Below are 20,085 nucleotides of genomic sequence, written 5' to 3' on the forward strand. Positions count from 1 at the left end.
AGGGGTGATGGTCCTCAGCAGTTGTTTCATTATCATTCCTGCAGCAGGAAAGGAAATCTCAAAATAATAGGGTGGGTAGCTGGATGTAAACTGTCCATTTAAGGAATAAATTGCCCCTAATAGGCAAAAGGTAAAAATGGGAGATAATTAAATTCCAGAGCACAACTGCAAAACAGAAGAATGGTAATAGAGAAATGGTAATAGAGAAATGTAGAATAAAAAAGAGCTACTGAGAAGGTCAGGAAACATATATTGGGTATTGCATGGTTTGCAGGATTCCATGATGTCTTGTTTTTGAGTATGTGTATGTTTGGAAGGGAGTAGGAAACTAGAGACAAGTTTTGGCGTGTTAAATTTGGCAAGCAGTTCCTTTAGGAATGAAGCAGTTAGTTTTAAAATGTCTATATTTACAGCCAGGATTTGCTACATAATACTGAAACGAACATTGTAAAATGAGGGTCATAGGAATTACTAGACTCTTGCAAAGCATGTTCCTTTTTCTCATAACAGCAATATTTTTCCGTCTTTTTGGTAGTGAAATGGAAATTTTATGAATAGGTGCAGTGTTTGTGAATTACACCAAATACTGTTGAAGATTGGATTAATAGTTGATATGTAAAATACAGAAGGAAAAGATATACAAAATTCTTCTTGCCCATCTTGTATGTCTTGGACAACCCACACTGTATGCAGGAGAGTTCCTCTGTGTATAATACATTGACTTGAAACGGCAATAAATCTGAAAAAGTTACAGTACAAACTGAATGTACTGAACCAAGAAATTTACGAAAAATGGTCTTATCTTATGTTCTGTTGTAGTTCAGCTGTTTCCGAGCTGGATGCCAAAATTCAGTTGACTAAGTGTTTTTTAAGGACTAATAGGATTTGGAAAGAAAATATTTGCATAGGCGTCAGATGCGCTTTTTGTTCCATCCTCTTTCTCTAAACTAATATTAAGGATGTGCCACAGTTACTGAAAGTTAGTACACCTTTTTTTTTTTTTTTTTTTTTTTTGACGAAACTTTACTACATTTTGGCAGGACATACTGTAGCAGTCACACTTAAGAAAATCCCAATAGATCTTTAAAATCTCTGTATTACCTGTCATTACTAACACCTAGCTTTGTCCGCAATGGTTATTTAAATGCTAAATTCAGTCTTTCAGCAATGGCTTCTCTTGGTGAAATGACTTCTTGTGATACCTTGTGAGGCTAGTTATCTGTTATTAGCTCAGGGAGGATTTTATTTTTCACTTTGCCTCCCAGTCCTAAGCTTCCAGCTTTGTGTAAAAAGCATGCAAATAAATGGCTGGAATTTAAGAAAGGGCAGAGTGACCGGATAGCTAACTAGAACCTTGCACAGTTGTGATTCAGGCTTGTAAATCAAAGTTCATGGGCGCTAATCACATGCAGGCCATATAACTATGTGCATAAACACAGACAAGGATCTCACTTCTGACACCTGGCTTTTGGAGAAGTTTGGCTCAGGTCTCCCAAAATGCAGCCTACAACCCATTGCTCCTTGACACTTTCTCCAAAGAGTAACCATGAGAGCTACCCTGTGATGCACCTCTATTAAGAAAACAAGGGCAGGCTCAGATTTTCATATTTTAATCTCTCCCTCTGTATTTCTTCTGAACTTGGAAGGAATTCAGCCAGGGTTCATTCGGTAATGGTCAATCTTTACTGGAAATTCGTGCTGAATTAATTGGCAGGCTTGAATGCTTTTCTACTTTTACTGATAGCGATTACAAATTGTTGCAATAGTGACCTAGAGATAGTAACTTTGGTTGTTTCAAAAAGTAGCAGATAGCTGTTCTCCCAGGGATACAGGATACCAGCAAAAAGTTCTCTTTTTGTTAATGATCCTCAATGGAATGGCCGTTTCAGGTTTCTCTAGTTTTTTAATTATGGTGTGATGTCGAGGAGTTTTGCAAATTCAAATTTAACAGAATGCCTTTTTTGCACGCCAAGAATATGTACACGCAATAACATGCAGTGCTTCAAACTAGACAAGAGTATGTATCAGAAAACACTATGGAGAAGAAATAACAGGAAAAATATGCAATGTTTTTTGAGGGAGATATTCACATCTAAAATTAGCTATCTGAGTGATGTGAGTCAGGATGGCCTCACATGGAACAGCTAGTTGTTCCTGCCTTACTGTAGATACAGCTAACAGCTCATTTAGCAGCTGCTGATGATTACAGTCATGAATCTCTATTGATTTGGAGCTGCCCTACGTGGAAACAGGTGATGTGGTAACTAGTATTTGAGTATCTAACTGCAATTATATAGAGATGATGAAGTTTCTGGAGGTTTTGAGTGGAGGAAGGGGATGTATTCAGAGGAAGGGAAGTGTTTCGGAAATTTTAAAGTAATTAGTTTATTTTATAGAGGGTACTTACATAAAATACACAGCTGAGTGACTTAGGAAGTAACAGCTATGCTGAATTTACCTATTTAATCCACTAACAGGATTTTTTGCACCTGAGCAACTGTGGCTAAAGCACTCCTGTAGCAAGTTCCTGCAGTACAGATGGTTGGATTTACAACTTGCAGGTAAATTAAGTGGGATTCCAGTATAGTGAAACATTGTTTTAAGTATTCAAGTTTAATGAATTGAATAATTGCTCACATGTTATCAGAAGCTTCCTGCAATGTTGGCCTGAACCCCTTCAGGGAGAGGAACGAACAGAAGTTGGGTTTCTGGCATCCCAGCTAATGTCGCTTTGCTTGCTGCCAATGGTAGCTGTATTTTAAAGATTGTGACCTCTGCTCAGCCTGTTAGAGACACAATTTAGAGTAGCCAAGCCTGAATGAATGCTATGATGATGTTGTTCTGCGTATTACAGTGCCTAGAAGTGGTATTTCTCAGGAGTTGTTTGCAGGCAGCAGTGCCCTTGCTCTGCACATGTGTTGGGCTGTTGAGAAGGGACAGCACTCCTGCAGTTTGTTAGGCTTGTCTGCAGGGCCAAGAGTCTTGCTTCAGGATTTTTGCTGTATAACTTACAACTTGTGAGCATCTTGAAGAATAGGTAAGAACCTGTGTCTGATTTGATAATAAGCAAGTCCAGCTTGCTTCTGCTTGGCAAGTATAAGGACAACCCATAGGTTTATTTTCAGACTAAGATATATCAGGCCAGAATACGCTTGTGTTGTGTCTCTTATCAGTTCTATTTCTTCTTTGTATTTTCCATTATCTTTTGATAAGGACTTGATTATAATGCTTCCCATAACTGGTGAGAAATATGCCTGGGGAGCAGGGGTATAGATTTGGACTGCTACCAGGAAGGAGGACAGAATGTACTCACTGCTCAGTAATTCATTAAAGCTAGCGCACACAGCAGGGCATGTGGAGCTGATGCTTAGAGTTTGACTAGGAACATTTCTCAGTGTTACACGGAGATACGTGCATACGTTTTTTTTTGTTTTCACTGTTTCAGACTCATCTTTGTGCTATGTCTGGGAAAAGAATCTCCAGCAAAGGTTTGCATTTGCCACCTTCTGCTGTCTGTGTGCCCTGTACCCTGGGATGCTCAACAGAGAGCAATGCTAGTAGATCTGAGCCCACACCTGCTCCAACAAGCTTCTCCTTTGCTCTTCTGGCACTTAGTGAGCTGCACTGGCTGCTTATCTGTGAGATATGTTATGTTACTGAAGCTGTTTCTTTGGGCAGGTACATGACCATCTCAGAAATAAATGTGTGCCTTTTCATTATTACTGTGTGGCACTTCTGTAGCTTTCATATAATTCAGTTTGAAATCCAATGTGGAGCCTGGGAGTGTCTCCTTTAATTGCTGTAGCATTTTGATCACATTATGGCACGTGTGATGTCCAACACATAAAGTACAACATATGCTTCAGAATGAATAAAGGATGGCTTTTGTTTTGTTACTGACAACATTAAATGCATCAAAAAGAAACTGAAGTATTATTTTGTTGTATGATCTGTTACATCTGCATCTACTGTGCATAGTATTGCTATGCAGACCTCTGCCTTGGTGAAGAGTGCATTTAGTCCTCCAAGTAAGAAAAAGCCATCAATATACCCGTTACTTATATTTGCAGCTCTGTTCTCCAGACTTGATTATTTTTAGATTTGGGCATCACAAGAAATGACTTATTTTCTCCACCCAAGTCATGTTTATATGAAAACTGCACTGCCTCTAAATTCGCACAAGTGATGTTAGGTGTTCCATGCAAACATGAAACATGAGAGTTTTTTTTACTTTGTTTTTTCTTGTATAATGCATTTTGTAGTCATTAACAGGGAGAGGGGAGGAAGTTATATTACAGGTTCTTTCTTAGATTAAAATTAGGCTGCAGATGAGTTTTAAAAGCCTTTTACAAATTAAAGGGTCAAAAAAGTCAATAGATAAAGAAAATACAATAATCAGCATTTTTTGTGATCATTTTTCATTATTGTAATGTCTCATCTTGAAGAGAATAAATGTCAGACAGCATGCTTCCCTACTTCCATCTGAAGTAATTTCTTGATAACAGTTGTAGAAGATTGGTGTAGGAATGTTTTTGATACTGCAAATGTATACAAAATAATATTATGTATGCCTTTTACATCAAAGAAACCAACCTGGGCTTAACAAATTACTCTTCTTGCTAGCCTTCCTTGAAGCAATTTGGCACTTGCTTTATTAGCTGAAGTTTGACATAATTATGTTTTTTGATATATTGCTACTATGTCATAGGAGATAGTATCTGAAAAAGCAAAACAGGGCAACAATAAGTGTCACAGAGAACTAATGTTCCGGTTATAAATCTGCAAGCAAATCTGAACAGTCTGTTCTAAGATATTTTGTACTTCTGTCCAAGACAGAAAAGCAGTGTTGGTAAGCTGCTGAAAGTTGTGTTTGTGTGTATGGTGTGTGAATGCGTGGTTATTTTGTGTTTTATATCCAGACTGATCTGAATGTGGTCTGAAGTTGGTACAGCATTGCTGGTCATTACGAGGCTAATGTGGAACTAATTGCTGGCTTTAATTTTATGTTGGAGATCAGGCTTGATGTTCCCATCCTATCTTTTATGAGTGATTTTTTTTTGCAAAACTCATCTCACAAATTGCCTTTAATTTCTTTTATAAAATAAAAATGAAGCTTTCTTAATCTACCAGGAGACCAGAAGGATTTAGATAGCTAGTGACCATTAACACCACACCCTGGGTGAAGCTGGATTAAAACCTCTCCATCTCTAAACTCTGCCTTTTTGAATTTCTCTCTTCTTGAGAGAGAGGATTTTTCACCTCTTCCTTTTCTAAAGTACTTTCAAAGATACATTTTCACACTTTCTTTCCAGAAGCTAGAAAGAAAACGTGGCTTAAAATGTAACCCCAAATTGATTGATCAAAAAATTTCCTTGTGTTATTTCAGTTTTACCATGGGCTTGGTGTACTAACAGGGCACACATTGTGGCTTGGACACAGTAGGAAAGGAAAGAAGATAAAAGCACCCACCACTTACTCCTCTTGACGGTAATCCTGGGCAGGGGGAGGAGGAGGGTTGTCTCTCAGCAGACTGGCCTTTGCAGAGGTGTTGCACGTGGCTCTGCTCAGCTCTGGGAGCTGCGTGATGCAGCTGTGCAGTGCAGCCCCATGCACTGCAGGAAGCAAGCAAAAGTTCCCACTGCAGAGATTCTCCTGAGGTAGCAATGTTGGTGGAGAGGGGTGTGTAATTTTTACATCGCTACTTCTACAACACAATTTAAAGCAATACAGAAGCCGCCCTTCTGTTTGCCAGCTGTCACCTTCCCTTGTCACCTTCTGGTTCCTTTCCTTGATAAAGGAAAGTTATCTGTATGAACAAGGCTTGCTAATCTCACCAGGTAGCAAGTGCTCTTTCTCCTGCAGCTGAGACTTTGAGAATTTTCTGCCTTACCCCAACAGAAAACCTGACAGAGATCACGAGTGGTCTTCTGAAGGCGCCACTGAATAAATGTTTGTGGTACAGGTAGGTTCCCTGAATGTGTTGTGCTCTTTCCAAGTATACCAGAGGAAGTATGCCTCATCGACTAGGGACATCTGTGGTTCTACTGAAAGACAGAAGAATGAATAAACAGAACAATTTATTTAAACAAAAAGAAAAAAAAAAAAAAAACCTTTCTCCCAGGTGCCAGAAGCAGTGCTATTTGCTTCTATCTTCTATTTGCACAGTACCAATGTTTGATACCAATTATAGCAGTAAGTAGGTGTTGCCCATTTCACTCCTGTTATTAGCTTTTCTGTTCTGAGTTTCCTAGTCCGTGTAGGATTGCCTGGGAATGCTAGGTTCATTCTCGTGGTGAATTCATTGCAGTCAGTTGATTTCTGAGTAGGGTTGTGGCCTGTATCTGATAGAAGAGAGATCAGCAGTGTTGTGTTATGCATGATGAGGAAATAACAAGGGCAATCTCTTTATCTCATCTGAGTGTCTGGAGAGGATTCTTATTTGTGCCTGTCTGATTCTTTAAACTTCCGCACTTAAACACGAGGCTGATCTTCTCCTCAATTACACATCTCATTTGCTGTTGGATCGTTTTCTAAATAAATTTGATAAACCTATGTAGTAATTGTGCTCGTTTTCCACTTATGCCTTTGATTTCCCGTTATTTTCATTGAAAGACTTGATGACATGAGAAAGGAGCTAGAGCCATTCAGCAGATCCATATGATAAATAACGGAACACTTTACTTACGGCAAGTATCACTTGGAGATACGTAATTTAAAGATGTAGCTGATGAACTTCAGCTTTCTTGTCCTTCCTTCCCGTATTCATCTATAGACCTGCAAACAAGTTTCTTAAAAACAACCGTTGTAAGGTTGGTTTCTTGTCTTATTCCAGTCCGTTTCCATAAACAAACCCAAAGCAAAATTCATGTGGCTTTTAGCTGCAAGCTTTCACTCTTGTCAAAAATAAAAAGTTGAACGCTTCTCATGAAGCTGAACACATCAGCTGCCCTGGCTACAAACACTGTGTGGTGTATAGGAGACCTGGCTCCAAAACCCACCTTTCTTCTTTCTTTCCTTTTCCCCTCCTCTCCTGTTCTCCAGAAGTCTGACTAAAGCAGCAGACTGCTGCTTAGCTTTGTGCAAATGAACTTATCAGTCATTTTTTTCCATACAGCATTTGAGGGTGCTGATTAAATGGCCATTTCAACCAGGTTTTTGTCTGGATGTGAAGACACACTGGAATAACCTAAAGGTGGCTTTAGAAATTTGAGGTGTCTACTCTGGGTTTTGAATGAGGCACGGGAAGGACTGGCAGCTAGTCATTGCCTGTGGTATGACTCCTGAAAAATGCAAAACTGACAGGTGTCATTCCTAGCTTGCACTCAGCCTTAGTTAAACATTGGTTTAACTCATTGGTTAACTTCATTAACTCTTTCTTAATGAACCTTTTGGTAATTCATAATTGTGCTTTGTGAGATGGCCTGGACAGTTTGTGCTTTACAGGAGAAGCTTTTCTGATACTGATGTTGTGATCACAGCGCTCATCTCCATCAGCAAGTGAGGATGAAATCGGGTGTTCCCAGCAGCCTGAGTGAGCCCTGGGAAAAACATGCAGCAAAAACTAAGCAAAAGTAAGAGCCTCAGCCACTACCGGTGTCCTGAGCAATGTCTATTTTATTTGATTTTGAAATAGCTGGTTTTCAAGACTAAACAAAAACCTGCTTCATAAAGGCTAGTTTATTTCTGTTGCTAACATTGGGTCTATGCTGAGCTCGTTCTGGGTCTTGGATTATTTTCTGATCTGCTGCTGATAAACCATAATTTTGGAACTAGTGCACCAAATAATATATAATAACAAATAATTGATTAACTGAAAAGTCTGCTGTGCAGTAGTCATGTTCTCTTTTTTCCATTGTTGAGCCAGCACTATGAAATACTACTTTACTGTAAGGGTATGTGACCATCTAATGTTTTGTTCATTTATCCAGTGTCAGATGGTTGAGTTTTTCAGCAGCATTACCACGTGGAACTCTCCAGTTTTCTTGATTTTCATCCTTTTAACTAATTATTCCACGTCACCAACACAATGACTCACCCAATATGCCGAAGTTATTTGGTAATATTCCTGGAACACTGTTTTAAACAGTCTTTCTGAGAAGTTGCCAACTAATACTGACATACTCTTACTCAGCAGATCTACTCCTCTTACTCATTAAAACTTATTCCAGTTGACACTAGAGGCAGCATGGTCCTTGCTACTTTTTGTTCCTGGTAAGCTTTTGGTCAAATACATCGCTTTCCAGATCTGTGGTATCACAGTGCCAGATCTGTGTGGAAAATTTGCTCTCTTCAGACATCTCCAACAAGAAAAGTGATCCCCAGTGACACTGCAGTAAAGTTTAATCCCGTTCCCTCAAAACTGCAGAATTTATGCACACAGACAGGAGAGGAGGATATAAAAGGATGGCAAGGTGACTTACGTGACTTTGTGTGAGTAAAGCATTAGAAAAAAATCCATGTGTATTACCTTGCATCTTGGAAATAGCACTGTCTAACCTATTTGTTGATGCAAATTCCAGCAACGGGCAGACAGATTCATAACAAGTGCTCTGGATTTTACAAGGCTGATACAGCCAGTTCTGTGTTCTGCTCCCCCTCCCTGTGAGCAATACAGGAACAATTGATTATGCAAAAAGTTCTGGAGTTGTAATTTCTTGGATGAGGGTTGTCTGGTGACAACAACTGTTGCCAAAGCAAAACCCTGTGTTTTGCACATCTCTTTAAAGAGATTTAGACACCTCTCTTTAAATTGTTCCTGGAAAACTGGTGGTGGAAGGTATTGTTTTGCAATCGGCCAGTTATAAGCTTGCATGCTTTCCAGCTGTATAGCCTCTGTGAAGAAAAGGATCATTTCTGAAAAATCACTTCAAGACCTCTATTGGTAAATCAATGTGATTTCTGGCTCCTCGCCAAACCTCAAGGTTGCATCATTCCATTTGGAGTACGCCTTGCTAATGAGGATGCTGTATTGTCGCATGTTGTCTCTTCTAACTGGAATAAGTGTGATTTTTTATTTTTTTTTAAGAATTATTGGATTTTTCTTTTTTTAGTGATGCTGAATGAAGGGCTCAGTAGGTAGCTGATATTCCAAAACACCTAAGCATCATACACATACAGTTTTGAAGAGCAAACGAACATGTAAAAGTTACTGAACTTCTGTGAGCAGTACTTAATTAGCTAATAGCTAGATTTGAAGGGTAATTTGCAGATGATTTAACTGCCCTTTTTTTCCCTTTCATTCTTTATACTGGCAGCTACGGATGAGACAGGGGAAAGGCTTTATGCCAAGCACTAACCATGCTTTGCCATATGATGAGGGACCAAGTTGGTTTTATGTTGTTGGTCATCAGATCATGCAGAAGAGCACCCAGTCAGCAGGCTGGGTGCTCAGAGATGTTGGGAATTCACCTCTCCTCTGTGCCACCACCTGCAATAACACTGACTAGATGAGACAGGCTGGAAGAGCTGTGTTGGAAGTACAGCTTATCTTCCTGCTAGAGGAAATTAATGTCCTTCAAGTAATGACTTGAAGGGAACTGTTCAGCTGGCCACATCTAGAGGAGTTATACAAATATGAATTATTTGAATACAAATTATGAAAAATTCCCTTCCAGCTGTTTTCCTTCCTTCAGATAAGGGGCCCTAAACTGACTTAGTATGCTCATCAGCATGGGATGTTATTTCTTCTGATATTGCTGCTTGCTGTATTTTTTTTATTACTATTTTTATTTAGAAAGTAAAAGAAGCTTATCAATACTTCCTGGAGGGACAGAATTGCAATTCCAATTTGTGTAAAATTCCATCAGTTGTCTATTTATAGACAACACTTTTCATGCTCTTATTTAGCTTATTTTAGTTCATGTTGGAACTTCAAAAAAAATATTTTTATATTATTTCCCCCTTCTTTACACTTATCTCAGTGCTAATTCATTCATTTGTGACTAATAGCTGGCTGGTTTCCAGAATTCAGAAATCTCTAAAGAAACCTGAGACAGAGCCACATTGCTTACAGTAGTGGGAATAAATAAGTGGCATCTCTCGTGGTAGCAACTTTTTAAATTACTAAAAGGGAACACAAGTGACACAGCTTAATGAATATTTATTAATGTGCTAGAACAGGATGAGCTGCTTGATTGGCTGCTGTGCGTTCTGTAACGTGCACGTACCCATTATGGTTTTTGCAATATCAGCTATTAGCCACGTCACCTTCCTTTCGTTAAACAAACTGCTGTCTTCACAAAGGGGAGGTAAATATGAATTTTTCACTGTGAATGGCTTGCTGGGGTTGCCTCATGTGGCCAAGACTGTGACAAGACCAAGGATAAGTGTAGCTTTTGGCAGGTTTCCAGTTTAACTTGGACTGAGGCAGAAAAGCAACTTTTAAGTGCTTTTAGGAGTTCCTTATCAGTAATGAGAAAAGAATTCCTATAAGGAAGCTGTCAAGGTTTAACAAGTTTTAGGCCTTTTAACGTGAGGTAGAAAATTCTAAGAATTAGACTTGGACAGTTGTACAGAGTATCTTCAGATATTTTTTTTAGCTTGGTTCATTAGCTGAGCCCTGCACAATCCTGACACTTCAATTAAAAGCACAGGCATCAAACGCACCTCTAAAATTTGAACAGTCTTCTGTCTCTTTTTTTTTTTTTTTTTTTACTTTCTATCAAGATAGCCTATATATAAAGAAATTGAAATAAAAATTAGTTGCTACTCAGAACAGTTAGTGCGAGCAACAGTAAGAGAAGCTCCTTGTCCATTTTCTGCACAGGGGCTCAGTCCTCCCTGGGTGAGTGATCTCTGCCTGGTGACTGCAAGCTGATGAAGGCACAGCTCAGTGCCCTAGCACGTGTGATGCCTTGGTGTTTTTGAACATCCAGATCTGCTTTGTGAGAGCGGTGTGAATGTTGGGTCAGCAATGAGCTGTGCTTCGTGAAAAGGGCTATGCAGACTCAAGGCTGGGGGCTGGAATACCTCCTCTGCAGCTTCAGGTCATGTCACCTGTAGACTGGCCCCCCTAGCTGGTAATTCTGCTGCATTTTGGAAAGGAGGAATCACTGTCTGGTCCTCTTACTGTAGGGTATGAGTCTTGGGCTTAGTCTCCTCAAAGTGTCATGGAGGCCTGTATTTCAGTCCTTTCCTTGGTATGTTAAGTGTCAGCGAGGGATGCCTTGCAGAGGAGAAAATGGGCCTACAGGCCCAATATTAGTCATCTGATAACCAGCTGATACCAAACATTTTGTTTCAAAATATTTGCTGTTTGCCACCATAATTGGTTGGCTTAGGTTTGCTGTCCAGGCGGCTGGCCTGCTCTACAGCCATGATGCCCGGTGGGTGGATGTTGTAAAATGGCAGCCTAGGCCTGCTGGGTTTAGCATTAGTAGTTTAAGCTTTGTTCAGAGAACTTCAGGCAAAGGCTTAGTGATGGTGACCACCCTGGAACTTGTGCTCTTGATATCTGTCTCAGCTGACACAGCTTACAGCAGACAATATCAGAAAAGTCAGCAATGTCAGTTCTTCGTGCCTATACAGTGTGTTTGTGTTAGAGGGTGCTGCTATGGTGGAGGTATGGGAACAGGCTTTTCTGGAGGCATGAGAGCACACACAGAGGGTACTACTAGGTCTCAGATCAGTATGGAGGTTTCTTTCCTAAAGAAAGATAGTCTTTCTTTAAGACATTTCTGGTCTAAAATTGTCTAGTGCTAAATTCCCCAAGGCTTGAAGCCCCTGGGGAATATGCAAAACAGATGAGGGCCTCTTGATTTCTTCTCCTGCAGTCCTCTGAGAGGAAAGCACTCAGCTTTGGGTGGTATTCCCATACTGAAATGTAGCAAGCAGATAATAATAAAGCAATAATAAAGCAATAATTAAATACTGTGTTGGGGGAACTTCCTTCTGTATTGTAAGAATTGCCGTTTTTTTGGTAGAATTTGTCTGAAGACACTGAAGATGGTTACCATGCACTGGGGGTTACCAGGTTACCGGGGGGGGGTGGGGTGGGGGGGCAAGCAAGGCTCCCTTGTCACGGTGGCACTTCGCGCACTTAAGGCCCTATGCCAGATGATTTCACATTCCAGATGTTACCGAAAAGGCTAGCTGCTAGGCCCAGGTGTTCATCTTGTTTCTCGAACACCAGAACTTCAACGGGCTCTCAGAGTGTCTGGAGAAGGTGAAGTTTCTCTGTGAGAAGGATAAAAAGCAGTAATGGGAAATTAGACCTATCCCGCCATAGGCACACCCAAGGATTCTGCCTTCTCTTACTGACAAGGCAAGCTGCATATGGATTCCTTAACCTCTAAATTCTGATAGAACTGCACATGGGGCAGGATAATATGTAGCCATAACAAAAGGCAGATAATTCCCCCCACTTTTCTTGCTTAACATATATAAAGTTGTGATCCCTGTTTGTTTTTGTGTGTGTGTATATATACATATGGGGTATATTATAAAACAGTTTCCCTCTAACCTTGCCTAACAGCTCTTACTAACTTTTAGAAGACTGACAATTATTACTCTTACCTAATCAGAAGTAGCACCTGAATATCTTGGCATGTTGAGGCCTTGTGTACAACATTCTTACAGTGGTAAATAAAGCCACATTGTTCTTCAAAGCTGGATGGCAGGGAGAAATTTTCTTTCCAGCAGCTGCTGCTTTCCAGTTACTAAAAGAAACCAGCAATGACATAGCCCAGTATTTCTTAATAAACAGTTATCAGGTAGGGAAGTGAGAGGAAACTAGCTGGCAGAGGATGCTTTTGCTTGATTTTTTCCCCAGGTGGAAAAGATAAGGAAAAATATATAATAAGTCTAATTGTATAACTTGTGCTGTGCTAAGAAAGCTCTTAATTTAAGCTATTTAAAACACCGCATTCTTCTCTAAGAAGAGAAAAAGTATATAGTTTAAGAAAAATAACACAAAACATGTTACTCATGCTGAGAAGCAAGAACGGCATGCACATCAACCAGCACAAAGCATACCCGACATGACTGGGCTAATCAGAACCTTTCGTGAGGCCAGATGCTTCTGCTGGCATGAGGGGAATAAAAGAAAAACCCAAGCAGAAAACAAACACCTCCCTCCTCAAGAAGGTACTTGGGGAAAGGCTGATGCAGTAATAACTTGACAGGTAAAGGAAGGATGTTTTACTTACCCTGACCACCACTCCCTGACAGTAGTTATTTTACATCCCCATCTGTTACCTGCAGTTCTAGGAGGGCTTTGACATCATCTTTGACTACATAGAATTGCTTTGGTATATTAGATTAGTAGCTGGCTGATGTAATCTGTGTTGAATAGTAAAAAGAAGAGTTACAACAGCAGGTTGTGCAGATGTGGTAAGGTTGTAGAGATACCATTATACTTTAACTAAAATTTCTCCCACCAAACATATTGGTTGCATGTCTAAGAACAAAAGTTAGAAGTTGTAATTAAACAGCGAAGTCAGACTTCAGTATTTTGTGATAGGATCTTCAACAAAGAACAAGAGGAACAAGAAAATCAAGAAACAAGCACTGAAACAAATCTTCATGTACACCAAAAAGGCTACTTTAAAAAAAAAAAAAAAAAAAAAAAAAAATGTTGTTAGTGAGCTTACTCTTTTGGAGCCCAGTTTTTATTTTTGGTGTGATTAAATTATTGTGATAAGTATCTCCTACTTTAAGCTGCTGAGAAATACCTTTCAGATGTCTTTGCTTTCAAACTGATGCTTGACAGTGTTCCTTTTAAAAGCATGAGTTATAAAATGGAGCAAAGCATAAGATCTATGGTTACATGACAGAAATCGTGAACTGTATTTACTTGCTGCTTTTCCCTTCTCTGTGGCTGAACAATATTGCCAACTGAAGGATGGTCCCAACTGAATGTTAAGTGATGGAGAGATACAACTGGTCCTTCTGCCTGTTGAAAACAATGCAGCACTGAGGAGGTCAGAAAGGGTATAAAAGGGCATAACTCACACATCTCATGTTTTTCTTTAAATGCTCTTCTGTTCATGGAGATACCCATGAAATCTCACTGATAAATTCTGCTGTCCTCATGCGTGCTGCTTCTTGTTCATTCCCTTTCCTGACCAGTACGGGTCAGGACCAGTGCAAGACTGAGACAAGAATAAAATATAATGTACCTTAAATTGTTCTACTCTACATGAAAGCCATTCACTTTGTCACTTTGCTTTTGAAGCACCACTTTGTGTTTTGTTTCTCTTGCTCTTTTCTGACTGATGCTGCAGATATGAGCACATGCCTTCTTGTGATACTGTGCTTCTTTTTTCTTTGCTTGTCTGAGTCTGTTCTAGGATTATTTCTGTGTGGTAGTGCGGTCATATCTGCTGTTTCATTGTAATGCTGGAGTTAGGTGGAGTACAGTTCGTGCTTTTAGCTTCAGTGAACTTTATCATTCATTAATTGCCATGGACTTAAATTATTTGTTGATGTAAATTACTTCTAAATCTCTTACTTCACACTCAAAATTACGATAATTGTAAGTAGATGAACTGAAATGACAAACCTAATGATGCAATTGCTTCCTGATAGAGCTCTTTAGATAAGAGGCAATAACAACTTTAGTTTTGTCAGTGTCTCTAAGGACTGGTTTTTTGTTTTTTTTTTTTTCATCACGTAAGACATCTATACCTATCCAAGCTGGTCTGATTTGTACATCTATCAGTAGAGCTGCTTGGCCAAAAAAAGAGTGGTGCTCCAAACAAAAAGATAAATAGCCAATATGGAAAATTGATCAAAAGCAATTTTATTTCATTGAGAACAAAGGAGTGTTGAGTTTCTATATGAATGTTTCATATGGGGTCTGAATTACACAGTATTGCAAAGGGGACGCAAATACTTTCCTCATTGCTTTGCTAATACAATTGCAAATCTGGACAAATATGACAAATATGATGAATCTTATGTCTTGCTGTTCCAATATATGCCACAACTGTGCACAAGCTGGGAGGAAGAAGAAAACTTCAATCTCCATATAAGGTAGACTTCTAAATGTGAGTGGTTTAGAAAGTTTTGTGTTAGACAAAATGGGAAAGCAGAGTCTTTTTATAGTTTTGTTCTTCTTCATTTTTAGCTCTTGTTATTCTGGTCTTGCAGGAGCCAGTGTACTAATTAAATCATTCTGCCTTCTGAAGCCTGTTGGTCATATTTTAATTGTGCTTTCAATGATTTTTTTTCAAATAAAATGGAATGAGAAAAGTCTGTTGGAAAATTTTGTGATTTATATTTAGATTTTTGGTGCAGTTTGCTTCTCTAAATGCCTCTGTATGCCTAATTGCTTAAGCCTCATTGTTTTCTGAGCTGTATTAAAAATACTTCTAATATAAAAAATATAGAATTATACAGTCCTACTGAAATAGAAACTATAACTTAGGATGGCTTGATATGGTGATGTGGATATTCTGACCTTTAGACAAATTTTAGAAGTGTCTTGCTAAGTAGTTGGGTTTTATTCATATTGTCTCTGTTCCGTTGAACGCTTCACAATTGCCTGTAACAGTACAGCAGTAGCATCTAAAACCCTCCTATAACGGATTGATTACAGAAGTACAAAGCAGTGCTTTGGCTATCCCTGAGGGGTGGGGCAGCGTTTGGTATTTGGCTCGCTGAGTAAAGCAGGTGCCCAGGCCATGTGGCTTTCTGCTCCCTGAGGCGCACAAACATGGCCGCCTTGGGGCAAGGCCTGCGCCCCTGGGGGGCGGCTGGAGGCTTTCCACAGCTCACCCAGCATGTTGGAGGGACTCTGCTCCAGCTCTTCTTATAGCTGGCAGCAAGTTCAACAAGGGCGTAGGCCCTGGGTAGTAAAGAACGAGGTAGAGGTGGTGCTGGTTGTGAGCCGGCCTTCTTCCAGGCTCTTCAGCTGTTCAGATAGGGCTGTGCTTCCCCAGGAAACAGCATGCTAAGTTCTTCGTCTAGCTAAGTTTTTTACCTGCTGGCATTTCAGCTCAGTGGCTCCTTCACAAGTTCTCTAAAACAGAAAGTCCTAATGCCCCCGAGGTTTTCCAAGACGACAACTGGCATTAGCATAATATAAATACATGACATTCTAGTCCTCTGTGTCCAGAAATCCTTCCAAGTTACATCATGGCTAAAACCTCGCTGCTTCAGAGTCATGAGATGTGCTTTTATCAAATCAATTTCTCTACAATTGTTGTAAACTTCTCCTAGTGGGGCCAGATAGTTCTTGGCACTGGTACTCTTTCTTCTGCTGATGTGAAGTGCAGGCAGGGCAGATTAGCACCTTTCTACAAAGGGCTGTAGATGTATTCTGGCTGGTTGACTTCACTTGTAAACCTTTTGATGCTGGGTAGAAAAAGCTATTTTTGTAGCCAAAATGGCTGACAGAGCCAGTGCAGGTACAAAAGTGAAAAGAATTCTTCAGAGAGTTGTGGGGGGGGGGGGGGGGGGGGGGGGGAACAAAAAAAAAAAAAACACTGGATTATTTAGATCACTAGCTTCATTATAACACTGCACAGTGATCAAGAAATCCAGACTGGGTTGCTAGAGACAAAATGATAAGCGTGCTTTTTTAAGCTCTTTTATCAATGATTAACAGTTAACTCCTTGTTTGCAGAGCAGTTGACCCTTTGTCAAGGCTGTTGGAGCAGGTAATTTGTCTGCTGGATTTCTTCCTTGTTTGCTTGGTGTCACCTCTAAGGCTGGAAAAAAAAAAAATACTGTACCTTAGCAAATTCTCTAGAAAGGCAGAGCTAGACAAAGCATAATTATCACAGCAAGTGTTTTTATTTTTACAGCAGTTTATATTACTTTTCTGACTGATAGTAGAGGTGGATTTTTCCTTCTCTTCAATACTCAGCAATGTAAGACTATCTGGTTTTAAATGTCAGTGAACAGTTCATCCAGTGCACTCCAAGTGCAAAGACAATACAGGCTTATCATCCTCTGAGCAATTTTATCCTGCCTTAGCACTAACCACGTTGCTAGGAAGTAATTGCCATGCTGATATAGCAGCAATAGAAGTTTAACTAAAGCAGACCCGGTGTAATTTGCTCTGTGGGACTCTTGCTGCGTTTGTATGCTGGAACTGAACTTGATAACGTGGTTGGTGTTCACCCTCCTGATCCAGTAACTGCTCCACGTGAGGATGTCTGAGTGGATGTGCAGGCTGGGTTGGACAGGCAGGTGTCACACCTTCAGAGCTGTAGGGAGCGGCCCTAAGTCCTGCCTTATCATGGCCTGTTGGTGGGACTTGCAGGAAACCCATGTGTTCTGTAGGAGTCCTACATGAAACAAAACAGCACTTCTGGGGAGGCTTTGTGGTGTGTGAACTTGTCAATGGTGCTTTGGGCCATGCTGTTCAACCTGGCTGTGAGACAGGCGGTGGTAGTGCTGCAGGATACTCCAGCCCTGCCTGGAGAGCAGGGAGCTCCTTAAAACAGCCTCGAGGCTGTTGCTGCCAGAGCAAGGATTTGTCCAACAGGGCTATGAAGCGTTGGCTGTTAATCTAGAACCAGTTCAGGATTCATATACCGTAAATTGTGTTATCTAAAAGCATAACAAATAAAAAACCCTAAAGTATGGCAGTGTTAAGTGTGCTTTGGGGGCAAAAAGTAAGTATTGAATGTTTAAAAGAAAAAAAAAAGTTTAAAAAAATGAAAAGAAGTAAGAAAAATATGAAAAAGTAAGTAGTGAATGAAGAGAGGGCAGATTTTAAAATTAAAAAAAAAAAGTTGGGGGGGGGGGGAGCTTGGGCTGAGATAGCTACACAAAGAAAAACTGTACTGGAAAACAAGAGCAAGATGACCACCAACAGAAACAGTGGTGAAATCACAGCTAAAATGAGAAGTAGTGAAAGTCAACAAGATAGAAATTACTTCATTGACTCTATTGGCACCTGAAACTGAAATGAGATTATAAATATCAATTATCAAGTCATCTTTCATTGTTGTAAGATTATTTCAACACCAAACAAAACTCAGCAAAGAAAACACATGGTCAAGGGCTCACAGGCTGGAGGTTCTAGAGGCTTCTAGATTATTGTTACTTTTGAATATGTATGTGTATATATATATATTTTATATATATATATTATATATATATATAATATATATATATTAAGTTGTGGACTTGAACTAGACTAAGCAATTCTTGGTCTTATTGTGGTTTAACCTGGATAGCAGCTAAGAACTGTCTTGGGAGAAAGTAATTAATAGAAAATATTGATGGTTCCTACTGCAGAAGTGATATCATCTGCCATGGTACTGAATGAATCATTAATAATTTACCAGAGCACGTGAATGGCAGGTCTTTATAACTGCAAATGTCTGGAAAACTGCTTTTAGAACTTGAATTGAAAGGTTTTTTTTTTTTTTTTCTTTTTTTTTTTTTCTTGTGGATTTTTGCAAGTAAAGTTATAGTTTTGTGCTATTTGTTTTTTTTTCACCACCAAAGCAAAGGCAAAACAGATCAGGACATAATAAGAAGGAAATACCTCCATGAAATGGAGTATGTAACCATTTCTTCGGGGGGGAAAAAATAAAAATAAGAATCTTGTTCTGTTTGCTCACCTGTTGTTACTGAGGTGATTACTGGAATCACGGTCTGCAGACAAGAAGTGTGGGAGAAAAAACTATTTGCCTTGGCTGGTGCTGTATGTAGCAATAGAGCTAGTGATGGATGTTCTGGGAAATTTTTGACTTATCAGTCTGAGACTAGTGAGATAGGCAAGCCAGAACACAAAGCAGAGGTAACTAGTTAAATTAGTCAATAGATGAATGCAGTTTTCCTTCAGGACTTGGCAAATAAAATGACAATTTGCCATTTCTGATAATTTGTCATTTCTGATTATTGGCACTTCTGGCGTTTACAAAATGCAATCTTTCAGCTGTGCTTTCACATTATACTGTAGGCCTTTCTACCAGCCCAGCAGAACACATGCTCTTACCACAATGTAAAAATCTTCTGCCCTTTGCAGCTCAACAAACAGGCAGTGCTTATACCAAGCCTTTGCTGGGACTTCTAGGTTTGAACTCACTGGCTTGAAGCAGAGGCAGGAGTCTGTGGGGTTGAATGATCTGCTAGGTGGGATTATGGAAGAGGACCTGCTGCCCTGCCTCTTATCATTGGTGTAAATCCTCTGGTGTTTTTTTCCTAATTTATCCTCAGGTTTGTGCATCCACCCTTTAATCATATTCTGAATGTTGTTTAGAGGGTAATCTGATAACTCATCTTCATTGGTACTTGCTCAGTTTCAATTTTTGAAAACTTGGGCAGCTATTAAGTGACTCTCTATTGCAGAGAACAAAAGTGATATCATTTAAAAAAAAAAAAAAACTTTTTTCTGTGCTAGGTGATACCTAGTTGTTTGGATCGGAAACATGAAGTTGCGGGACTCTTGTTCTGGAACAAAACGTGCTCTTGCAGCTTTTCAACACGTGTTCTTTTCAAGCTCTTGCGAGCACCGCAGAAGCCATTTGCCACATCAGATGCAAATGCTCCCTTTCTGAATTGCATCACTGCATGGTGGAGAGTCTGTAGGACTGCAGCTGTCCCAGTGTCTACAGGAAGTTTGTATTCGAAAGCAACCAAAATATCACGTTAGGTAACTCTGGCTGCAGGGAACCCAAGCCAGACCATTGAAGTAATGTATGAATAACCCCATCCTTGGAAGAGGTGGAAAAACTTTGTTTTTGTGAGAAATTCATTCATTTCCCAGAGATTGGGCTAAGGAAGACTGTAGGATGAAAATGGTAGAGCACATCAAGAACTTCTATACACAAACACAATTTGCTCTCAAAGCTGTACAGTTACTCAGTGCTACTGACAACTTATTTAATGGATAATTCTACTGAGGGAGAGATTACTACCACTGGGAAACTTCATTGCAGAAGACTTTGGGCAAGCCTGTGTTAAGCTTTCCCCAGTGCTGGTCCAGTCTCTGCACAGGAAAGGCCATAACCATGTGAGCTAGCTGTCTAATCAGCATATGCAACAAAATGTTGTTTTGGGGGGATTTTTTCTTAAATCACACTCTTTCTCTGGTATTTAGTGAACATTAGACCAAATTAAACCTGCAGTTTCTGAAGGGACCTGTGATTGCAACAGCACTATATATGGCAGTACAGTCACTGC

At 39.7% G+C, this 20,085-nt stretch overlaps 2 long non-coding RNA genes across 3 annotated transcripts in view; one reads left to right on the top strand and one right to left on the bottom strand.

Annotated features, from left to right (window-relative positions):
- The first annotated feature begins 2,460 nt into the window (after window positions 1-2,460).
- LOC311440822 overlaps window positions 2,461-20,085 on the top strand; it is a 38,392-nt gene continuing 20,767 nt past the window's right edge. The window contains exon 1 of one of the 2 annotated variants that reach the window (XR_014695606.1): window positions 2,461-2,561. This is a non-coding gene — a long non-coding RNA (uncharacterized lncRNA). Of the gene's footprint in view, window positions 2,562-2,882; window positions 3,038-20,085 lie in introns of those variants that run through there. The other variant, XR_014695607.1, reaches the window with a different exon arrangement.
- Window positions 6,236-12,553, bottom strand: LOC311440824. The gene is made up of 3 exons (XR_014695609.1): window positions 12,514-12,553; window positions 6,686-6,774; window positions 6,236-6,341 (listed from the first exon to the last, which is right to left on the bottom strand). It is a non-coding gene; the product is annotated as an uncharacterized lncRNA (long non-coding RNA).

The sequence above is a fragment of the Aythya ferina genome, assembly GCF_964211825.1.
Source record: "Aythya ferina genome assembly, chromosome: 8".
NCBI lineage: Eukaryota > Metazoa > Chordata > Aves > Anseriformes > Anatidae > Aythya > Aythya ferina.